Raw genomic sequence first — 7,587 nt, 5'->3', positions numbered from 1 at the left:
CCCGCCATGAATTGTTGTCCTGTGCCAACCTATGTCCTTAATAGTTTGCTGGATGTATTCCAATCTCTGTCTTCCTCTACAGTGTTTCCCCTCAACATCTCCCTCTAGCACCATCAAAGCTAATCCCTGATGCCTTAACACATGTACTATCGTTCTGTCCTCACTCTTTTCAGTGTTTTCCGTATATTTCTTACCTAATCATGCCACTTAATTTTCAACATTTTTCTGTAGCAGCACATCTCACATGCTTCGAATTCTTCTTTCCGGTTTTCCCGCAGTCCATGTTTCACTGCCACACAATACTGTACTCCAAACGTATATTCTCAGAAAATTCTCCCTCAAATTAAGGTCTATGTTTGCTACTAGTAGACTTCTCTTGACCCGGAATGCCCTATTTGCCAGAGCTTTTTATATCCTCCTTCCTCCATCCATCAAGGCTATTTTGCTGCATAGATAGCAGGATATCTTAATTTCATCTACTTCGTGATCCCCAATTCTGATTTTAAGTTTCTCGCTGCTCTCATTTCTGCTACTTCTCGTTATTTTTGTCTTTCTTCTATTTACTGTTAATTCATATTCTGTGTTCATTAGACTATTAATTCTATTCTAGAGACCCCGTAATTCCACTTCAGTCTCACTTAGATAGCTGTGTCATCAGCGAATCGTGTCACTGATATCCCGTCAGCCTAAATATTAATCGCACTCATCAACTTTTTTTTTATTTCCGCTATTGCTTCTTCGATGTATAGATTGGACAGCAGGGGTCGAAAGACTACATCCCTGTCTTACAACCTTTTTAATCCAAGCCCTTGGTTCTTGATCTTCCAGTCTCATTTTTCTCTCTTGGTTCTTGTTCATATTGTATATCACCCGTCTTTCTCTGTAGTTTACGCTTATATTTCTCAGAATTTCGAACATATTGCACCATTTTACATTGTCGAGCGCCTTTTCGAGGTCGACAGATTCTATGAAAGTGTCTCGATTTTTCTTTAGTCTTGCTTCGATTATCCACCACAATGTCAGAACTGTCTCTCTGGTGCCTTTACCTTTCCTGAAGACAAACCGATCGTCGCCTAACAGATTCCCAATTTTCTTTTCCAACCTTCTGTGTATTATTCTTGTCAGCAGCTTGGATGCATGAGCCGTTAAGCTTGGCCGTTAATTTTGGAATGTAGGAGACCAGATACTGGCAGAAGTAAAGGTGTGAGTACCGGGCGTGAGTCGTGCTTCGGTAGCTCAGATGGTAGAGCACTTGCCCGCGAAAGGCAAAGGTCCCGAGTTCGAGTCTCGGTCGGGCACACAGTTTTAATCTGCCAGGAAGTTTCATATCAGCGCACACTCCGCTGCAGAGTGAATATCTCATTCTGATTCTACGATAATTCTCGCACCTCTCTGTGCTTGCTATCTTCGGAATTGTATGGATGATGTTTTTCCGAAAGTCTAATGGTATGTGCCTAGTCTCATACATCCTGCACGCCAGCATGAATAGTCATTTTGTTGGCACATACCCCAATGATTTCATACATTCCGATGGAACGTTATCTGTTTGATCTTAAGTCGGTAAAGCTCTATTAAATTCTGATGCTAATACTGGATCCTTATCTCTTCCCCGATGACTCCTGTTTCTTTTTGTATCACGTAGTCAGACGAGTCTTCCCACTCATAGAGACCCTCAATATACTCTCTCCGTCTCTCCGCTATCTCCTCTGCATTTAACGGTGGAATTCGCACTGAAATCTTAATGTTACCGCCCTTGCTTTTAATTTCACCGAAGGTTGTTTCGACTTTTATGTGTGCTGACTCAGTCCTTCCTAAAACAATCATTTTTTTTCTCGACTTCTTCACATTTTAAATGCAGTCTCTTCGCCTCAGCTTCCCTGCACTTCATATTCATTTTAATCCTAAGTGAGTCGTATTTGTATATTCCTGAATTTCGCTGAACAATTTTGAACTTCCTTATTTCGTCAATCACCTGAAGCATTCCTTCTGTTACCAATGGTTTCTTCGCAGTTACCTTCTATGCACCTAATTCTTTCTTTCCAACTTCTGTGATTGCCGTTTTTGAGATTTCCATTCCTCTTCAACAGAACCGCCTCCTGAGCCATTCATTATCGGAATATCTGTAGCCCAGAGAACTTCAAACGTATCTCTTCATTCTTGAGTACTTCTGTATCCCACTTCTTTGTGCATTGATTCTTCCTGACTTCATCATTACTAAAATGTGATCTGAATCTATATCTGCTCTAGGGTATGCCCTACAATCCAGTATTGATTTTGGAATCTCTTCCTGACCATGATGTAATCTAGTACATAGCATCAAAATTTGCATATCCTTATGTTGAAAAGCGAGGAGAAAGAACGTTTCCAGACAGCATTCTTCATCATCGTATGGACCCAAAACCTGGCGTGATTCGGTACAGAATATGATCACCTCTGGTTCACACACCTGGTAATCTGGACACCAGCTGCTTACATTTCTGACGTGTTACTGGCGGTGGCTGTGTCCTATCTGTGAGGTATCCCAGCTTCGTCTTTCACCAAGATAACGCAGGCCACATGTCCTCGCCTACTTCTTACGTGGGGGTACTCGATTGTAGTACAGATCTGTACGTTCTTACATCCGTCTCCCATGGCACTCATCTGGTCGAATTTCCGAGAAACAGGGACGCCAACCATAACGATTTATTAGCACTGTGGCAGAGTCTGAGCAGCAATGAAATCACGTACATACAATACTCGCCATTAAAATTGCTACACCACGAAGATGACGTCCTACAGACGCGAAATTCAACCGACAGGACGAAGATGCTGTGAAATGCAAAGGATTAGCTTTTCAGAGCATTCACACAAGGTTGGCGCCGGTGACGACACCTACAACGTACTGACATGAGGAAAGTTTCCAACCGATTTCTCATACACAAACAGCAGTTGACCGGCATTGCCTGGTGAAACGTTGTTGTGATGCCTCGTGTAAGGAGCAGAAATGCGTACTATCACGTTTCCGGCTTTGATAAGGGTCGGATTGTAGCCTACCGCGATTGCGGTTTATCGTATGGCGACATTGCTGCTCGCGTTGGTCGTTATCCAATGACTATTAGCAGAATATGGAATCGGTGGGTTCAGGAGAGTAATACGGAACGCCGTGCAGGATCCCAACGGCCTCGTATCAATAGCAGTCGAGATGACAGCCATCTTATCCGCATGCCTGTAACGGATCGTGCAGCCACGTCTCGATCCCTGAGTCAACAGATGGGAACGTTTGCAAGACAACAATCATCTGCACGAACAGCTCGACGACGTTTGCAGCAGCATGGACTATCAGCTCGGACACCATGGCTACGGCTACCCTTGACGCTGCATCACAGACAGGAGCGCCTGCGATGGTGTACTCAACGACGAATCTAGGTGCACGAATGGCAAAACGTCATTTTTTCAGATGAATCCAGGTTCTGTTTACAGCATCACGATGGTCACTTCCTTGTTTGGCGACATCGCGGTGAACGCACATTGGAAGCGCGTATTCATCATCGCCATACTGGCGTATCACCCGGAGTGATGGTTTGGGGTGCCGTTGGTTACACGTCTCGGTCACCTCTTGTTCGCTATGACGGCACTTTGAACATTGGACGTTACATTTCAGATGTGTTACGACCCGTGGCTCTACCCTTCATTTGATCCCTGCGAAACCCTACATTTCAGCAGGATAATGCACGACCGCATGTTGCAGGTCCTGTACGGGCCTTTCTGGATATAGAAAATGTTCGGCTACTGCCCTGGCCAGCACATTCTCCAGATCTCTCACCAACTGAAAACGTCTGGTCAATGGTGGCCGAGCAACTGGCTCGTCACAATACGCCAGTCACTACTCTTGATGAACTGCGGTATCGTGTTGAAGCTGCATGGGCAACTGTACTTGTACTCGCCATCCAAGCTCTGTTTGACTCAATGCCCAGGCGTATCAAGGCCGTTATTACGGCCAGAGGGTAGTAATTTCTCAGGATCTGTGCACCCAAATTGCGTGAAAATGTAATGACATGTCAGTTCTAGTATAATATATTTGTCCAATGAATACCCGTTTATGATCTGCATTTCTCATTGGCGTAGCAATTTTAATGGCCAGTAGTGTATTATGTCGTCCAAGCTCAGTTCAACTGGATACCGGGATATTGGTTTTGTTCGTACATGTGGTTCAGCTTTGTGTATACTGCTAAATCATCGGAAATTTTAGTCGCGTATTCTCCCAGCTACACTGTACACAGACAGTAAGTACGTACGTACGTAAGTAAGTAAGTAGGTAAGTAAGTTTGCTGTCTTTGCAGGTGTTGCAATTTTTAATGAACACTGTGTATGCTGTAGAGAATAGATTGGAGCCCTTCAAGCAGTGTAGCGAGACAGGACTCGCAAGGAGGAGGAGAATGAATGAGCGCTCTAAACCAGGCAAGGGCGCGATGACAGGTGGGGCAGATGCGGTGGCGGCCCACGTGTTGGCCGCTGTGGGGCTGAGAGCCTAGGCCGTAGCAGCGAGCGCTCCGCCCAGAGAGCCGACCGAGAAAAGCCGCGTGTTGGCTCCCCCCTCGGGCTGCGGAGGGTGTCTGCCTGCCCGAGACACAACACAACACAACAGCGCACCACTTGTGCGAGCGCAGAGCGGCGCGGCGCTGCTCTGGAGAGCGCGGAGAGAGCGCAGGCGAGATGCGGCGCCCGCGATAAGCCGCAGCCGTCTCCTCGAGTTCGCGGCCAGGCGTGAGGGTTGGAGGGCATGCCCTGCTGCGCCCTGCCCTTCCTCACATCTGTCCCGCCTGTTCCTGCCTGCGACTACATCTCCCAGCGCGCCGAGCAAGCACGAAGCGTTCCTTGCGTTTCTTATTCGGAGTTTCTGAGGCGTCACGCGAAGTCCCAATCGCGACCGCCGCCAGAATCTACGCGCTCTCGCTGGCTTACGTCGCGCAAACCAAATTATGCGACTTACAGTTCAGCAGATGTAATAGCTAACGTTTATTGCGGGATCTTCGCGCTGCCATGCTCTTAAATAAGAGTCACCAGCCACGCTTTGATCTGTGACACAGGTTTAAACTTCGCACTACTCCAAAGCGTTGTAGCGATGCAACGAATTTCTTAAAGATTCCGAATATACACTACCTGATCAAAAGTATCTGGACACCTGAAACTTCCTGGCAGATTAAAACTGTGTGCCGGGCCGAGACTCGAACTCGGGACCTTTGCCTTTCGCGGGCAAGTGCTCTACCAACTGAGCTACCCTAGCACGACTCACGCCCAGTCCTCACAGCTTTGCTTCTGCCAATACCTCGTCTCCTACCTTCCAAACTTTACAGAAGCACTCCTGCGAACCTTGCAGAACTAGCACTCCTGAAAGAAAGGATACTGCGGAGACATGGCTTAGCCACACCCTGGGGGATGTTTCCAGAATGAGATTTTCACTCTCAACGGAGTGTGCGCTGATATGAAACTTCCTGGCAAGGTTCGCAGGAGAGCTTCTGTAAAGTTTGGAAGGTAGGAGACGAGGTACTGGTAGAAGTAAAGCTGTGAGGACGGGGCGTGAGTCGTGCTTGGGTAGCTCAGTTGGTAGAGCACTTGCCCGCGAAAGGCAAAGGTCCCGAGTTCGAGTCTCGGCCCGGCACACAGTTTTAATCTGCCAGGAAGTTTCATATCAGCGCACACTCATCTGCAGAGTGAAAATCTCATATCTGGACACCTGTTTTTGGGCACTAACATGCGATGTGTTCGCCCTTTGCATTTATGAACCCTTGAAGTCTGTTGGGGACACTTTCAGTGACGCGTCTGAATCTCTGTGGAAGAATGGCAGCCCATTCTTCCTCAGGATCCGAAATCAGAGAAGGTAGTGATGTTGGACGCTGAGGTCAGAAGAGAAGTCGACGTTCTAACTCATCCCAAAGGTTTTTCTTTGGATCCATGTTGGAACTCTGGGCAGGCCAGTCCATTTCGGAAATGTTATTGCCCACAAACCATTACATAGCCGATGCTGCTTTATGACAGTGTGCATTGTCATCCTGGTACAAGCAACCACCGTCTGAGAACAGCTCCTTTTTGCAGCACACAAAGCTGTAAAATGTATTTATGTCCTTCCGCATTAGCCCGAGCGGTTCTAGGCGCTTCCGTCCTTAACCGCGCGGTTACTACGGTCGCAAGTTCGAATCCTGCCTCGGGCATGGATGTGTGTGATGTCCTTAGGTTAGTTAGGTTTAAGTAATTCTAAGTTCTAGGGGATTAACGACCTCAGATGTTAAGTCCCATAGTGCTCAGAGCCATTTGAAACTTCCGCATTTAGCGTTTCCTTAAGAGTTATACGGTGACTGAACCTCAACTACGAAAAGTCAAGGCCATTTGCTCAACCAAATCTTGAAATTTTCTTTCCTATTTCCGAACGTCATACATCGCGCTATTTACAAGGTACACAGAAATACATGTTATCGATTCACTGATCTTCTTTAGTTAAATTGTTATGTATGCCTTTTTGAATGATATCGCTTTACCATTTATCACTAGAGACATTTTGAAACACAGAGGAAATAATGCAGCCCGAAGAAAATTGCAGTTTCACTTATCACGCTCAACACAGATCGCACTTTCTAACAAAGAATAGTTGTAGTAACAGGAACACACAACATGCATACATACATAATTTTCCCTCCTGCGCTAGGGCTAATTACTGCACGTGCTGAACAGATGAAACATCGGATTTGAGAGATGAAATTTAGGTTAAATCTGTAAAGCGTTTTGATGAAAGTATTGTTTCTGGAACGGCAACACACAACACGTAAAAACATCGTTTAAATATGTAGTAATATTATTAAAAATTGTCGAGTCGCTTTCAGAATTGCTTAAGTGATTTACCTAGCGCTTAGACTGTTATAATTGTTTTTAAGTTTTCTGACTAATTTGTAATCGTAAAGATAGTGTTATATATGTGATATGCAGGGCGTTTGTGAAAGGTTCATCCAATTTTACAAGACATGAATGAAGGTACCTACTTGAGATGAATTTTAACTTCCTCACACGACTGCAAAGCTTTTATTTGCGTAACAAAATCCTCAAAAAGTGTAGTCTATCCACTGAGAAGATAGCTTACAAAACCCTCGTTCCATCATTACTCTTGTATATTGTTTGTCAGTCTGGGAGTCGTATGAGTTAGTACTGATAGAGGAAGTAGAAAGGAGCCAAAGAACAGCAGCGCGTTTCGCTACAGGTTCATTTAGTAAGCGCTGAAGTGTCCCGGAGATGCTCAGCCAATGCCAAAGGCAGACGCTGCAAAGAAGGCGTTCTGCCTCACGGTTTGGTTCACAGAACAGTCAACAGATATATTAGCTCCTCCTACTTACGCCATGCGAAAAGACCTCGAAGATAAAATATGGGAGTTTTGAGCTCGTCCAGAGGCTTGTAAACAATAGTTCTTCTTGCGTACGTTTCGCGACTGGAATAAGGAAAGGGGAAAAGAGACAGAGTGGATTGCTGAGTATAAATGTAGATGTAGAGGACTGGTGAAAAAAGCGGGTTGAATGTGGGCGGGAGAGGGGGGCGAGGGGGGCGGGGAGATAGCGGACAATCCAA

General features: G+C 45.8%; 2 non-coding genes across 2 annotated transcripts; one reads left to right on the top strand and one right to left on the bottom strand.

Moving 5' to 3' along the window:
- Positions 1-5,189: 5,189 nt before the first annotated feature.
- On the bottom strand, positions 5,190-5,264 carry Trnas-cga (transfer RNA serine (anticodon CGA)). Its single transcript has one exon. It is a non-coding gene; the product is annotated as a tRNA-Ser (tRNA).
- Positions 5,265-5,564: 300 nt separating this feature from the next.
- Trnas-cga (transfer RNA serine (anticodon CGA)) lies at positions 5,565-5,639 on the top strand. The gene has a single exon. It is a non-coding gene; the product is annotated as a tRNA-Ser (tRNA).
- The last annotated feature ends 1,948 nt before the right edge of the window (positions 5,640-7,587 follow it).

The sequence above is a fragment of the Schistocerca serialis genome, chromosome 9 (assembly GCF_023864345.2).
Source record: "Schistocerca serialis cubense isolate TAMUIC-IGC-003099 chromosome 9, iqSchSeri2.2, whole genome shotgun sequence".
Lineage (NCBI taxonomy): Eukaryota > Metazoa > Arthropoda > Insecta > Orthoptera > Acrididae > Schistocerca > Schistocerca serialis.
The sequence above is the reverse complement of the archived record's forward strand: the minus strand, read 5'-3'. Positions and strand labels throughout refer to the sequence as shown.